This window comes from Hippopotamus amphibius, chromosome 9 (genome assembly GCF_030028045.1).
Source record: "Hippopotamus amphibius kiboko isolate mHipAmp2 chromosome 9, mHipAmp2.hap2, whole genome shotgun sequence".
Classification (NCBI taxonomy): Eukaryota; Metazoa; Chordata; class Mammalia; order Artiodactyla; family Hippopotamidae; genus Hippopotamus; species Hippopotamus amphibius.
This window is the reverse complement of record NC_080194.1, coordinates 16,699,313-16,716,206: the sequence shown is the minus strand read 5'-3', so window position 1 is coordinate 16,716,206 and position 16,894 is coordinate 16,699,313. Positions and strand designations below refer to the sequence as shown.

The following is a 16,894-nucleotide window of genomic DNA, read 5'->3' as shown; positions in this document are numbered from 1 at the left end:
GAAAAGGGAAAGGAAATAGTGCCTCTTCCTATATGCCAGACATGGTTTTATAAAAGTCAGAGTTCCAATTGTCTGATGCAACCACCTTTAATTATAGGCATCCAAAATTGGGCACCTCTGAAAGAGAACTTTTCTTCTAATTGTTCTCTGCCTCCTTTGCTCACTTAAAATCATTGATTCAGCCTCCCAAACTAGGGCATTTGATATCATTCTTGAGGTTTGCCTCTTCTATAATCCCTTCTCCCCATGTAAGCAATACATAGAGTGTCAGCTATAACTCGAGATTTTTTAGATCCATTTCCCCCGTCTATCCCAAATCCCATTGTGTTAAATCCAGTCCCTCATCATCTCTCACTTGAAAAACTGCAATTATTAACCACATGCTCTGGATGCCATTCTGTTTTTCAAATAACATAAAGTTGTCACAAATTTTTGTTCCTTAACACAACGCTGATCACAACACCCTTTGGTCAATAGTTACTACTGGCTCTTTGTCTTTTGGATTAGTCCTCACTTCTCTTATTAGCAGAGAAGGGCCTCTGTGATCTGGCACAGCACAAAAATCTCTCCTTGATAATGCTATGTAACTATCAGCCAATAACACTGAGCTGAGTCCTAAATACTAGGAACCCAGGATGTACAGATTATTTTTGTTTGACTGTTTTTCAGTCTTCATTATATACGAGATCCATAGTTTGTCTTTAATCAGAAAATACCGTAACCCTGAACCATGAAAACGAATCGAAGTCTGAAAGTTTAGCTCTGAATAACTGTGGGTTGGCACTCACTTTCTAAAAGGAGATACAGTGCACATTAGTAGCTTGGGGTGGGTTAAATAACAAAGCATGTAGTTTATGCTTTAATATTTTTATCAAGTGTTCTCATTGTCTTTTGTGGAATATGCTTTTGTGGGTTGGAAAATATTTCAATTTCAGTTGACTACTCAGTAAGATTTAACCCGGCACAGGAAATTTCTGTGTGTGCTACTTAAAAATAAACGGAAATTTTTTAGTGTTAGTGAATTATTTGACTTTAAAAATTGCTAGGTAAAATATCACAGGAAAGAATAGTTTCTTGGCCTGCTTCTATGAGAACTTCTTTGGGTGAATACATTTGCAGAGACGTATGAAAGCATTCATTAGAAGTGAATCATGGTGTACTTTCTTCAAATAATTTTCCATTCAAGTGACACTTAATTCATAGTTTATACATTCGGGGCCAATAATTACATGATCCACATTCCATGAGGAGTACCAACAACTTATAAGATGCTCCAGGTTTCCTGAAAGTAGAGCATATTATGTCTATATAGATGATAGGGAACGGAGTGAAATGGTGAGATTGTCAGCATCCCTTTGATGTCTTTTAAACAAAGATTCTAATAAACATTGACTCATTTTCACTCCATGTGATCTTATGGAAGAAAAATTTTGTTTGGGTTTTGGGATCTTAGACATGTAATGAACCTAGATTTCATTCCAACATTTTTTTCATTTTTGTAGTGGAAATATTTTTATTCTTCAGATCTCAGCCTCATTAAATTTGCAAGCTACAAAGACACATAAATAGCATTCAGTGCATGTGTGCATGTGATGAGCTCAGTAATTTCCAGAGGCCTTCACCAATTTACTACACTACATCCAAAAGTGGGAAATTCATCTCCTGTAAATTGTCTACCTGCTAATGCTGGATACCACTGAGAATAGCTATCTTCAATATATTTTTAAATGGAGAAAACATCGTGCTCTAAAAGAAATAAGCTATGATTCAGTTACTCTGTAAAATTATTTGTTTGGTGAGAAGTGCTATCACACCTCCCTTAATATACCATGGAAAGTCGATTCTTTACTGCTCTTTAGTTTTTCAGTCGAAATAGATTCTTCATCATTCAGGTATTTTTCTGAGATTGAAAGTTAAGTATTTTGGCAGATGTGTTTAAGTCCTTCTGGCAAGTAAAAGAGTAGGAAGAGGCTGGGGAAGCTACTGAGGGAAAGGTCCTACATGGTGGTACCCAATTAAATTTTAATACTTGCGTTTTATTATGACTCCTTCAAGAATGTCTCAGGTAGAATGAGAATTATAAATCTGAACAAATGAAGATGGACAAGGGAATGGTAAATATAGTAAGTGAATATTCCCATGGCATAAAATATGGTTACAAAATATTTAAAGATAATTTATCTTTAGCATTTACTGAACAGATTTTCTGCTTACTAGGTGATGGGTTTTGTTTTTCTACTCCATCACCCCTTCCAAAATCCTGTTAAGAATTTTTTAAAAAGAATAATTATGGAGAGGAGGGAAGGAAGCTTATTTCCCTCTCTCTTCAAATCCCGATTCTCCAAACTTCACAGGAATGAAGGATGCTTAAATTCCTCTTATCTGCTCCTCTTCCAGTCTGCAAAGGAATTAAGTGCCTCCCTGACATTTCCCGGGTGGCACAATGAGAAGATAGCCTTCTTCCTCTGGACATTTACACGTGCCTCTGAAGTCTCACACAGAATGTTAATTACAGTGAGGCACAGAGGGACGTGTTTCCAGTTATTCTCCAAAGAAAGCTCCGCAGTACCAGTGGGGCAAAGTAAAACAAACCCTTGGCACTGTAGGTATCAGCAAATGACTTGAGCTGAAAAGGAATTAATCCAGTGAGTATGCCAGTATTCGAATCTTCCCTAATCACGGAGTCAAGGACAATCCTTGACTTAAATATTGTGAGGCTGGTCGCGGCAGCTTCATGGCGCAGGCGGTACCAGCCTCTGAGGTGACGCAAGCGCAGCAAGGGCCGCCGCGGCGTTAAGTTCCAAAAGATGAGCTGTGGATATTCAGAAAACAACAATTTCCTAATCAATAACAACCAAATGGTTTTGGACATGATCCTTTACCCATTAATTGGAATCCACCAAACCATCAACTGGGAAACTGTGGCAAGGCTTGTGCCTGGATTAACACCCAAAGAGTGTGCAAAGAAGTTTGATGAACTGAAGAGCAGTGGAAGCTCACCTGTGGACAACCAGTATAGTCCCCTCATGGCTGCTGGAGAGAGTCCTGTTGAAACTTTAGCCATGTATATCAAATCCTCACTTCTTGACACACAAGGAGAATTTCAGGAGACTCCAGTTGGTCAGGATGCAGTTTCTAAAACAGGCCAAACATGGTGATCCATATATGTGATGAAGCAAAAAACTTGAAAGAAGATTTTATTTGCCCACGAGATCTTTTGATATCAGAAATGAAGTACTTTGCTGAATATTTATCTGTGGATGCCCAGTGCTGGGAAGAGGTGGACATTTCAGTTCATTGTGACCTTCACATTTTCAACTGGTTGATAAAATATGTTAAAAGGAACACTAAGGAGAATAAAGATTGGGAGATGCCCACTTTAGAGCCAGGAAATGTCATCTCAGTTCTTATTTCTTCAGAATTTTTGAAAATGGATTCATTGGTTGAACAATGTGTTCAGTATTGCCACAAAAATATGAATGCCATAGTAGCTACCCCATGCAACATGAACTGTATTAATGCAAATCTTCTTACACGTATAGCTGATCTGTTCACACACAATTAAGTTGATGATTTAAAGGACAAGAAAGATAAGTTTAGGAGTAAACTTTTTTGTAAGAAGATTGAGAGGCTCTTTGATCCTGAGTACTTGAATCCAGATTCTCGGAATAATGCAGCAACATTATACAGGTGCTGTTTGTGTAAGAAGCTTTTAACAAAAGAAACAGAAAGAAGAATTCCTTGCATTCCTGGAAAAATCAATGTGGATCAACATGGAAATATTATCTACATTCATATATGGTGTAATAAATTTAAAATATAGCTTTTTAAATGTGAATTAATAATGTATTTATATAAAAGCAAGACTATCCTCATAAGGAATAGGTTAATATCTTTTCTGCACGTGATCCAACTTTGATTTAGAAATGCACTACTTTCAAAAGAAAGTTATTATAAAAGCTATATTTTATCTTGAAAGATATTCTGATCAGTGCCATTAAAATGATTTCTTTTCAGTAACAGATTTTAGTTTTCTATGTAAGTGTTATATTGAATTCGACAAAAGAACCAGATTTACTTTCAGATGAATTTTGGTGACTGAGGCAAATTGTCTTTAAAATTGGATTTTCTGGGACTTCCCCGGTAGCGCAGTGGTTAAGAATCTGCCTGCTACTGCAGGGGACACCAGTTCGATCTCTGCTCCAGGGAGATACCACATGCCGTGGAGCAACTAAGCCCGTGCACCACAACTACTGAGCATGAGCTGTAGAGTACGTGAGCCACAACTGTTGAGCCCATGTGCCACAACTCCTGAAGCCCATGCACCTAGAGCCCATGCTACGCAACAAGAGAAGCCACTGCAGGGAGAAGCTTGAGCACCACAACAAAGGGTAGCCCCCACTCACCACAACTAGAGAAAGCCTGCACACAGCAACAAAAACCCAGCACAGCGAATAAGTAAATTAAATAAATTAATTAAAAAAAATATTGTGAGAAACATAGTGACCAGGATGATTATATTATAATGTCACACAATATATAAATATGAACTGCATTAGAGTTCATGAGATTCCAGAGGTGCCTAACAATGATAAAGAACAGAAAATCATGAAAACTACTGCTGTCAATTTGGTCAAGAAGTTGCAGTTGCATGACTTGGAAGTCCTTTATTCCATTGTATATATGTACCACATCTTCTTTATCTATTCATCTGTGGATGGACATTTAGGCTGTTTCCTTGCCTTGGCTATTGTGAGTAGTGCTGTTGTGAACATAGGGGTGCATGTGTCTTTTCTAATTATATTTTTGTCTGGATATTTGCCTAGGAGTGGGATTGCTGGATCATGTGGCAGCTCTCCTTTTAGTTCTTTGAGGAACCATCATATTGTTCTCCATAGTGGCTACACTAACTTACATTCCCATCAACAGTGTAGTTGCAACGCATTCTTTTAAAACCATATAAACCTGGATTTGAATACCGGATCTGGAATTCACTTATCTACTTATCTAGCCTTGGGAAATTTACTTGCCCTTACTGAGTTATAGTTTCTTTATCTGTCATGAAAATGCCAAATCTTTTCTTGTGGATATGTTAGGAAGAGTAAATATTATGTCTGAATAGTAATATAGTAACAGCAGTTTTGCATCCAGTTATCTTTGCTATACATAGAGCAAGTCTGTCTTTATCCTTATGAACCTATTTTGTTCATCTGCCTGGGCTGTGGAGCTCCAAAAACTGAAACTAGGATTTGGAACTCTTACCTTAAGCAAAAGGCAATATGCCAACAGCTCTGATGAGCTCCTGAGCATTCCCTTTCCTACCTGCTGACCTACCTCAGTGCTCTAAGACGATTGCTGATGACTTATGTGACTTACGCTAACTTATTACCATATTTGGGGGGCACTGGGTTTTTTCTGCCAGTGGGAATTTTCTCTTAACTTCTGTAATTTGGCCAGTTTCCACAGCACATGTCCTTTCCTGGTGAGTAGGTTTAATTTCAAGACTACCTTCTATGCCAGTAACATTTTATTCTTCTGAAAGAAATTGGACAATGCATGACTGAGTCCCAGGGTATGAAAACACAGGACCTTGGCAAGATATTAAGAGATAACTTCTAACAATAAGAATATAATAGAATGATAGCCATCAATGGTGGAATAATTCCTAGGTTAATTATACGTGTTGCTTCACAGATACCATCTATAAGCATCAGAATAATCCTGAATGCTGATTCTTGTCCCCATTTCATAGGTAAAGAACATTCAGTTCAAATACACAAAGTCACTTGCCCAAGGATATGTTGTTAGTGTTAGAAAAATCAAAATTGACTTCAGCCAATTGTAGCTCAAAAACCTATACTCTTTTTAGAAATACCTTACAGACTGCCATTAATTAGGCCCCCTTTTTAATGCTAGTAGAGCAGAATTCCAATGTATCTGATACTTTTGTTTAGCATAATGAAGATATTCTTTTCCAGAAACACAGTAGTCAATTTTTCCTGATATCCTTTGTCAACATCGATGGAGACTTGTCCTTACTTCCCTAACACATTCATCATTTGTGTTTTTTTTCTTAACTTGAGGATAATGGTGCCAGTTTTATGGTAGGGTTTTATTTGGCTTGGTGGCCTTTGACGTGATTTGGTCAAGTTGTTATCTGTTTTACATGGATGGAAGCATCCCTCTGTACCATCGCCTGTATCTACACACAACATCAGTCCCTGATTTTATGTCCTTCTAAAACGTTATACTGGAAAACAAAATTAATAAGTAGAACACTTGGGGGACTCATTACTTTGTTTATAATCCTCCTTCTTCTGAATAAAGTGGTAGAATTTAGGCAATTCTAAACTGGGGTTAAATCAGCAACACCGCACTTCTGGTTTGCATGTGCTGGTCTTGGGTAATAGTTTTATCTGCGCCGGCATCTATTTGTTTGGATAAAGGGACATATCACAGAGCACACATCTTAACACTATTATTCATCCCATTATAAATGACACTTACAAATGAGAAGGAGGTGGGGGCTCACTTTTGAAGTACTCATGACACACTCCTTTTTCATCATCCTACACCCGCCCACCCTGACATTTCCTGATCCAAATTATGTAGTAATTCTTCTCCTCATCCTATGTTTTCCACACATTCTTTCAGGTCAATACACAGATGCTTTTACTTCTCTGAGTTTGAAAAATTAATCGTACTCCCACACCCATCTATAAAAGATTATTCAAGGTCATGACAATAACAACTCTTTCTTCCTGTGCAAAAAAGAATAACTTTGCTTTCGTACAGTGGATGTTCTTTGGTATTTGCCTTAAAATAGGATAAAAAAATATAAAAAGAATAGGTTGGAGTTTCCATTGCCCTTCATGAATTCAAAATGGCCTTCTAATATGACTAAACACAATATATTAAAAGTAAGAGCTTTCTGGGTGCATTATAACATTTAGACCAGTTGGTTCCTAACCTTAACGGCACATGAGAATCACCTGAAACACAGTAATATATGTTTTTGGTTACCTCTGGTCCTCAGTCTTCAATATTCTGATTAAACTAATCTAGGTTGGGTCCTCGGTATCAGCATTTTTTTTAACATTTTTAAGTGAGTAGCCAGGGTTGAGAATCACTCATCTCGACAGACTGACCTAGAGGTTAAGAACATAGACTTTGTAGTCAGACAGACTGAAGGTTGGATCTTAGGTCTCTCGTCAGTTATTCAGTGTTGGGTGTTTGTTATATTTTCCTCACCTTCAGTTTCTTCAGTTTCTTCTTAAAATGACTTGTCAGTATTTACTTAAAAAGTTGTTATGGGAATTGAATAAGGTAAACAAGTGTACTTAGGGAGTGCCTGGTACTTAGTCATCGCTCACTGCTTTTTATCAGTGTGATGATTATATTTCACAGGATTTTTAGATGTGCCTCTCTGGTAAGACACTAGCCAAGAGACAAGCATTTTTACTAATATTTTACTTAAATTTCCAAATTCAAATGTATCACAGATATCAATAATAGTAATTGCAAACATTTATTAACTGCAATGGTGTGTGGCAGGTGCTATGGTGAACTTTTATAAACATTATATTTTTAACCTGCTCAAAATTTTGACATGTGCTTTCATCCATTTTTACAGTATAAGACACAGATTTTGAGAGATTGAAATCTTTTCTCAAATCATCTTGTATGAAGAGTTGGGACTCAAATCCATGTTTGAGCATATCTAAATTCAGACTTTTAACCATTATACTATATTGCCACCAAAACAGCAAATCTGTGTAAGATCAATATACAGTCTCTTGAAACAAAGAACCCTTTCTTCCTCCCTCTTTTACTAAACTCAGAGAATAAAAAACAGATCCAGCTTAATAAAAGTGTGCAACCAGGCATTGCAATCACACAGGACCCCATGCTCAGAAGAGCCCAGTGCTCAGAAGGACCCTATGCTTAGAATTTTACCCTTTGCAATTGCCATCTTGAAATACTTAATAATTGTACCTTTGGATTTATGTTTTGTGAGTGAACTCTGATAGGACAGTGGAGGATACACTGGGGACTTGGAGGCTTAGCTTATATGCAATCCTGTTTCCCACTGCCTTTCTGAGATGGGGTCTCAGTAACCCATTCCCTGCTGCCTTGGGGTCATCACAGCCTCCCCCTCCATGTTCTCATCCCGCTACTACTCCTTCGATCCTCCCAGGTTGGTGACTTGGTCGCTTTGGTTGGGGGATAAGGAGGACTGTATTTCCCCATCACTCTCTGCCCTTGGCAAGAGCCTGGGTATGGTTGCAGGAAGGTTGAGCTAGTGTGCACATCATGTGATATCTTTGGACAAAGCAAGAATGCAGTCATCCTCAAGCTTATGTGACAGTGTCATGGCTCTTTCAGCAGGTAATTTGGCAGGGACCTCTTCCTCATCATATTTCCAGATACCAAGTACCTCCTGATGCAGAAGTTGTAATCTCTTGGTAGTCACCCATCTGCTTTAGTTTGATGTGGCAACCCCCGTGGAAAGAATAAGTTGACCTCTCCAACCCCAACTGGCACCTGCATTTTCATTTTACACTGGCCCCTCAAATTATGTAGCCATCCCTGATGAAAATTAATAACAAAATACAAAATAGTCCTGCAGAGGTGGGGTTGGTGGCTGGTTTGGAGTGTTTGGGAAGCACAAAGGCAGTGTGAGGCTACCAAAGCCTGATGATACCCAGGCTAGAACAGTATGCCCAGGGTTTAGAACCATGGGCTCTGGAGTTTCAAATGTTCTTAATATCAATCCCAGGCCTGCCATTGATTACTTGTGTATTTAGGGTAAGTAACTCACCATCTCTAATCTTCAGTTTCCTCGTCTAAAAACCTAGCATAATAATCATACTAACCTCACGAGCTTGACTTAAGATTAAATAAGACACAAGTGTGCGAAGAATTGTTTACCAGTGTCAGAGACATAGTTAGCACTGGGTAAATGTGGTTTTTACTATTTGTATTTTCTTCTTGAATCAGTGTCTCTCTTGGCTGACACCAAGTTTGTTGCATTGAAGTATTCAATCAGGACCCTATAAAGCAGAAACAATTGCTGGGAAATGTACCCTCTTATTTCTCCCCCCCCCCCCATTTTCTAGGTCCCACCAAAAAAAAACCCTCCATTTTATTTCCTATCTTTTCAATCAAAGTCAAGGGAATTATAGTTTCTTACAGTACACTTTCATCTGCCATCTCAGAAAACGTGTTATGTCTGAAAAGAAGTTTGGCTTTGCTTTCCTCCTTTTCTGCTCCCTGAATTCCATAATTGCAGTAGAATAAGAGAAGCACTGAAGTAACAACTTCATCCTGCACATCCTCAACCCCCAACACGACCCACATGAACATCCACATTCTCCTTCCTTCCTCCTCCCCTCGCTCTCTGGGGACAACCATTCACATACTCATGCTAATAATGTTCCTTGAAACATTTAAGATGCATTTCCAAGTGACAGGAAGGGCTACCATACAGAAGCATCATCTTTTTTTTTTTTTTTTTTTTTCCATTCTCCAACACGTTAATTGGTTGGATTGATTTTCTGGACCAGCAAGAAAGGGAAATATGCATTAAAGAAAGATTGATAGGATAACACAATTGTTTGTGTTTGGAAATGCTTTTTTTTTCTCAGAAATAAATCCATAGGACATCAGGAAGCCTAGAAAGATGAAGAAGGACATTCCTTACTTTGATTCATCTCATCTAGGTTAAAATACAGTCTTCTGAACAGAAATTACATGAAAAGATACTAAACAAGTCATCCAGAGAAAATATAAGTGAAAATAAACATACAACAAAATTTAATCCTGTGAATGGTTGAAATTAAAACAACAGTGACATTTCTCTTTGCATCTATCAATTTAATAGATTTTTCTTAAAATTAATTTTGTTAGTGAGGGTATATACCATTATAAATCACTAGTGAGAAGGTAAACCATAAAACTTGCCAGACTATAATTTTAAAATATGTTTCAAAAGTCTCAAGACTGCTAGATCTTTGAGTTCCAATTATTCCATATCTAGGAATGTTGCCTAAGAAAGTAATAGGAAATATGGCAAAGATTTATACAGGTTCCCCACCCCAGCTATCTGAACATAGAATGTCCTATGAAATCTTTCATACACTGAAATGGCATAAAGTGAAGAAGCAATTTCCTTAGGACACATCTTGCTAACGGATGCACAAAATAAATTGAGATAAAACACAGATGCTCACAGACACAGTTCAAAACTATGGATGCTTGATGCTGAGATGCTGAGTGTGGTTCCCTGGGAAGGAGCTTGGCGGTGCCAGTCTCACTGCTGCGCACGGTGTGTGATACTTCTGTAACAGCTCCCTGCAAAACAAACTCTAAATGCTGTTTTCTATTTTTGCCTTTTTCATGAAAGCAAAAATCCTCTTCAGATTTCTTTCGGCTCGCAAAAACAGGTACTAAAATAGGTCTTTCTTAAAAGCAAAGTGGCTAAAACAAACTTTAGAAAAGCGGGGGATACCTATATATCAAAATGTTCTCTTGCATCATCAATCATAGTAGTAAATAATTGACCACAAGCAGAATGTCAGAATATATGGGATGAATAAATTATTATTTTTTATTTTCGCTCCTCTAATCCCCTCTTCCCTGGCATTTGTATTCCTCCCCTTCACGAGGTATCACTCTCTTAGCTGATAGTGTTTATCTGAGGATAATAAGGCAAATGGGAGGAAAGGTCCTGCACTACTGGCGCAGCCATAGTCTGCATTTGATCTCCCTTGGAGTGCATTTGTGGGTGGTCATCCTCATTAGAGATTCTACCCCTTTCTTTCCCTTACTATGGAAAGTGTCTCCACTAGAGAATCTACTTGACACATACTCTGTTGAAGGTCTCATTACCCTTCTATGCAGTACTCACGTCAATTCTTTTTATAATGGGTACAGGAAGGCTGTCTTTTATATAGCATCCATTTGGTCCAGGAGAAATATTCATACATCTCTTGCCTTGAAAATTCTAGATATCCATGACTTTCCCAACAGAGTCACCTCTTCTTTTCCCACCATCACAGTAGCTATGTAGTCAAAAGCCTCGCAATTTTAGGCCTTGCCAGAAAAGGATTTGGCACCAGTTACTGTGTTCCCACAGATACTAGGGAACAAAGATCAAGCTGTTCACATGGGCTTCTGGAGTCCCCTCTCACTCATCTTGAAGGAAAATGGAAGTACCCTCTCCTTGCCCTGTGAGGGAAAGAGCATGTAGCCTTACTCCAAATTGTTTTTCCAAAGAAATTTTCTCTCCCAGACTTCTAACCTCCACTCTATTATATGTCCTTGAGAAGGGCTACCTCCTTCATAATTTTTTTTTTTCTTTTGGTCATGCCACATGGCTTGTGGAATCTTAGTTCCTCAACCAGGGGTTGAACTTAGGCCACGGCGATGCAAGTGCTGGGTCCTAACCACTGGACCGCCAGGGAATTCCCCATAAATCCTACTAAGGTAGTGTAACACATCCCTTTGAATGCTGGAGTTGTTGGCATCTGTGATCTTGCAAGCTCAACTCAAAGTGAGACAGAAGTAGCCTTATTTTTACATTCTTTTAAATGATGTATGAATTGAGGAGATATAAAATAATATGACAGAACACAAGAGACACAACAATCTAGGCCTGGGATCAGCAAAAACTTGCCCAAAGAATGCAATTGCCAAGCTAAAATCTGAAGTATATGTATGAATAAGTAGAGTGAAGGAGATGAGTAGAATAATAGTAAGACAAAAAGGCCACTATTAAAAGAGAATATTATGAGAAAGCAAAACAGTATAGCCAATTTGGAAAACAGTTTGGAAAGCAGTTTCTTATAAAGTTAAATGCACAATTATCATATGATCTGAAGTGAAATTGTAACTTATATTCATATAAAAACCTGTGTGTATAATGATCTTATTCATAATTACCCCAAATTGGAAGCAATGCACATATCCTTTAATTGGTGAATGGATAAACTGTATACATCCATGCAATGGAAGACTACTCCACAGTAAATAGGAACACATTATCAGTGCATGCCCCAGCATGGATGAATCTCTAAAGCATTATGCTAAGTAAAAACATCCAGACTCAAAAGGCTCCATGTTGTATGATTCTATTTATATGTGTTTCTGGAAAAAAATGAAAACTATAGGGACAGAAAATTGATCATTGGTCACCGGGGACTGGAGGCAAGGACAGAGGTTGACTACAAAGGGTCATGAGGGGATTTGGAGGGTAATGGAAATGGTCTATGTATTAGTCACATGACTCTTCATTTGGCAAAGCTCGTAAAACTGTATACAAAGAAAGGTGAATTTTTGGTGTGTAAATTATACCTCATGTTAAAAAAAAAGGAGTGTGGTTCCTTGGAGGAACTGAAAAATAGTTACTATAGAAATAGAGTAAGAAGCAGGGAAGGTAAATGATGGTGCAAGAAAGATATATGGGAATCGAGTCACTAAGGTCTTTATAAATCCTGTTCAGGAATCCAGACTTTATCCTTAAGGTAATGGTGAACTATTGAGGGGTTTAACTTGGTTACAAATCATTTTCGAGGGATTATTCAGCCAGTAGAGAAAGAAGACTAATTGAGATGTTAGACAGAAATGGAGTAAACCAGGTAGGAGATATTGCTTGCTTGAACTAAGGAAGTATGGTGGGAATTTATTCACTTTTTAGCAAATATGTTTTGAGTGCCTATTATGTTACAGACACTGAGCTGATTCCTGGAAACAAAATGGTCAGTAAAAAACAGACACATTCTTGGCCCCCTCAGAGCTCACTATCTTGTGGCAAAGACAGCAAGTACATAATTTGTCTGTAATAAATTCTAAGAAAATAAAAAGGTAGTTATTATTAGGAAAGCCCCCTAAAGGGGACTGTGTCAGACATGATTACTCACCCAAAATCTCTTCTCTCTTTCTTACTAACAGAAAGCCCCATTGTGTTCAAGGCACCTATGTGTTAGCTTTTTTTAAAATAAATTTACTTATTTATTTATGTATGTATGTATGTATGTATGTATGTATCTATCTATCTATCTATCTATTCATTGGCTGCATTTGGTCTTCATTGATGGGCATGGGCTTTCTCTAGTTGCGGCAAGTGGGGGCTGTTCTTTCCACAGGCTTCTCATTGTTGTGGCTTCTCTTGTTGTGGAGCACAGGCTCTAGCCGCATGGGCTTCAGCAGTTGCAGCACACAGGCTCTAGAGTGCAGGCTCAGTAGTTGTGGCGCACAGGCTTAGTTGCTCCGTGGCATGTGGGATCTTCCTGGAGCAGGGATCGAACCTGTGTCCCCTGCATTGGCAGGCAGATCCTTAACCACTGCACCACCAGGGAAGTCCCTGTGTCAGCTTTTAAGCAACATTATCTCCCAGCTTCCCTAGCAGTTCGGGGTGGCCATGTAACACAATTCTGGCCTGTAATATATAAGTGGAAGGACTCTGGATATTTCTAGGAAGGTTTTGCTTTCCTGATTATAGTCTCTTCTTACTGCATTCTTTCTTCTTTAGCACATGTCTGGTACATGTGCAAATGGTCACTTAATGACAACATCAGTATGTGTGTTGGTATGGCAACTGTTTAATTTTTAAATTTAATACACAATTCTTTTTTTAACATTGTAATTCAATGATACTTCAATGAAATGATGCTTTAAAAAAAATCCACACAAAAATGGATTAGATAAACATAAATTTTAAAATATTCTATGAAACTACCACCCTACAAAAATATCAAGGCCAAGAAAGATAAAGAAAGGCTGATAAATAGTTTTATATTACAGGAGACTATAAAGACATGAACACTTAACACAATGCTTGGTATATGATGGGATGCTAGAGAGAAAAAAAAGTAGTTACAAAAGCCTGTGGATTAGAGAATAATGTTGAATCAATATTGGGTCAATGATAAACGCAGTGTAGGGTGGTCAGTCTGGAAATGCACAGGTGAGATTTTAGGAGTAAAGGGGCACAGTGACTGCAGTGTATGATAATAATTCTTGATTGTTACTTGTATGATAATAATTCTTGATTGGACTTGTGTTTGTTCCCCCCTCCTCCCCAAATGCTCAACAGAGGTTTAGACAAAATGTCCCTCATTCATGGCATGGCTCACACTATTAAATATCTGGGTGTCCTCTGTCTCATATCTACTACCTAAATAACAATAGTGGAGGACTTGGGTTCCTCAAGCCTAGAACAGGTAAATAGAGTGGGGTTTTTTGGGGGGGTGGGGTATTGTTTTTTTCATGCCTGGCAATGCAAATTAACTGGTACTAGCATTCCCATACATTATGTTGAGAAGGATTCTGTGTCAACAGGAAAGAGGATAATCTCAATTAGTAATGTCTGCCATGTACACAGCAAGGTTTGTAAAAAATCTTTTTTCGTTGTCATGATGAAACCAGTCCCTCTGAAGAAAGGAAGGGCAGGTGAGCCTTTTAGATAAGGTTTGTATGCTCAAGAACACAGAAACAAGATGAGGTAATTCTTTGGCGCCTTCGGGAGCCTCACTTACATAGTTGTAGACACATAGGCCTGAGGACAGGAAATGCTCACCCAGGAACAAAACAGTAGGGTGACGCCTGTGAAATGGGTAGTCCAGGCTCTCGTACAAGAACCTTCATCAACCTTCACGCTGGTGAGTCCTAAAACCCTCTGAGCATTTTCTCTTGCCTGAACCATTTACTGTCCATGGAAGCCATTTTTTCTTGCCCAAAGGAGGTGAGGAGAAGTGAGGAGAGGTGAGGAAGTGGGGCCATGAGTGAAAGGAGCTTTTTGTGCCAAGCCGTCAGGATGCAAACTGGAAGGAGAACAAGCCATGAGGTTAATTTTGCCTAGTTTTAGGTACAAATTACTTTATTTTAGTTTTGGGGGAAGTAAAATGAAGCAATTCAAAAAGAAGAAAGAATTCCGGAAAGAAATTCTATTCTTACCAACCCAGCAGGGATGTACATTTCAATTGCTGAGAGGAAACAATATTAGATGTAATACTAGAGGCTCATTGGAAACGGAAACTGGAGCCCTAATTTGAAGTGGGAGCCATTCATAAAATGACTCACAAACTTGCTCGCAAGAATTAAACCAAGTTTATGAAGAATAATTTTTGTTTGCATTTTTTTTTTCCTTTTCAAGCAAGTAATGAGCAGTAATGTGGCCCATACCCAAGGTCACGTCAGTCTTTCTCTGGTTTTTAACCATGGTCATCATTAAAGCAAGTGACTGACAGATACATGTGTGGAGTAGCCAAGGACTGACTGACAACAGAGGGGGTGGGGGGCTGCTGGAACATCCTGGCTCCCGGCCATATGCTGAATTGATAAGAGGATAGAGCAGTTAATGGTATTGCGTACTTTAGGTAAATCTGAGGCCCAGATTTCTCCCACAAAGGACATTAGGCAGCAGTTTAGCCAGTGACAGGGCCTTTCTTAAGCCAGCTAGGCTGCCTCAAGGGATCTGCATGATGAAAGCAGGCGATTAACAGAAATCCTGTTTTCACTGTGGGGCCTTTACACATTTCCTGCTGCCGGACAGCTCCGTGGTCAGATGGCACTCTTTATTGAATTAATTGATCAGATTAGTGCCAATGCCTGGCCGTGTTCTGTGTCCTCCCCCACATTCATGGCCCTCACCTCTTATCAGGGAGAGAAACAGCTTTGCAGGCGGTGAATGCTAGCAAAGCTTCCCCAACTCAGAACCGAAAGAGCAATAACTCCTTCTGACTCATTTCTCAAGACTACTGACTATTGCCACTTTGTATCACAATATGGGGCAAGCAAGCTACTTTGGATCACAGAGTCACCATGCATTCCAAACTTCTTCCCCAAGAGAGAAAACACAACATAATGTAAAGTCATGGGTCTGAATGAATGAATGTCTGGTCTCCCTGTAAGTTGCTCTTGTCTTATATTACTGCCAAGGGGAATGATCCTAGTTACCGAAATTCCTTAAAGCTGCCCTCTTGCCCACCAGGACTTTACTTTCAGAGAGAGAATTGGACATTTCATTCCTTGGGAAACCCAGTTCTAGAGGGTCAAGGCTTTCTCAGCTGAATCCTGGGTCAGATGTCAAGTCTGTCACTGAAATGAGGAGAACTTACCTCGGATTGGTTTCCTAGTCTGTTTCTCATCTTCTGTTCCCCATCTTCCTTTTCATAGGCACATTTTCTGAGTGTCTTAGGGGGAAAGTTGGGACATCCTCACTCTTCAGGGCAATAAAGCTGGGAAAATTATAAAGATACTAACAATTATATAGTGTGGTTTTGTGTACTTTTCTAAGTAATTAGAATGATTCTTTCAATCATCATCAACCTGAGATCAATATTATTTTTATACTCATTTTACAGGTAAGGAAACTGAGACATGGATAAGCTTAGAAATTTGCCCAAGGTCAATAAGGTATAAAGTAGTGTGGCAAGTATTCAAACAGGTGGTCTGGCTTTAGAGTGTATGTTAAGTGGCCTCCATACAGAGATGCTCTTGTTAGTTGCCGTATTTCTCTGAGTATTAGCATAATGCTACCAAAGATGTTTGTGCTAATGAATGTAGTTAGCTAATGAGAGAGCTATTGGGACTTGAAAGAAGGGATGTATTGTATTGTCTTACAAATACACACATATATATATTACACACATAGATAAATAATATTCTCTGAAGCATGTAAGCCCTGTTCTTAGATTAGCTGTTCTTTAATTAAGTAACAAAGTCCATCTCTTTTATACACTTCTTTTATCGATTCAAGTGGGTATTTACAATTATGACATTAAAAATAGGCTAAGTATACAAATAATACTAAAAGAAAAGTGCAAAGAAAGATCAGATTGGTGATGTCCTAATAAGAATTTAGGACTTAAGAAAATTTCATAAGTTTTTTTCA

The 16,894-nt window shown here is 38.6% G+C and overlaps 1 pseudogene; it reads left to right on the top strand.

The window, feature by feature from the left end:
* The first annotated feature begins 2,807 nt into the window (after positions 1–2,807).
* Positions 2,808–3,823, top strand: LOC130860293 (SANT and BTB domain regulator of class switch recombination-like; annotated as a pseudogene).
* The last annotated feature ends 13,071 nt before the right edge of the window (positions 3,824–16,894 follow it).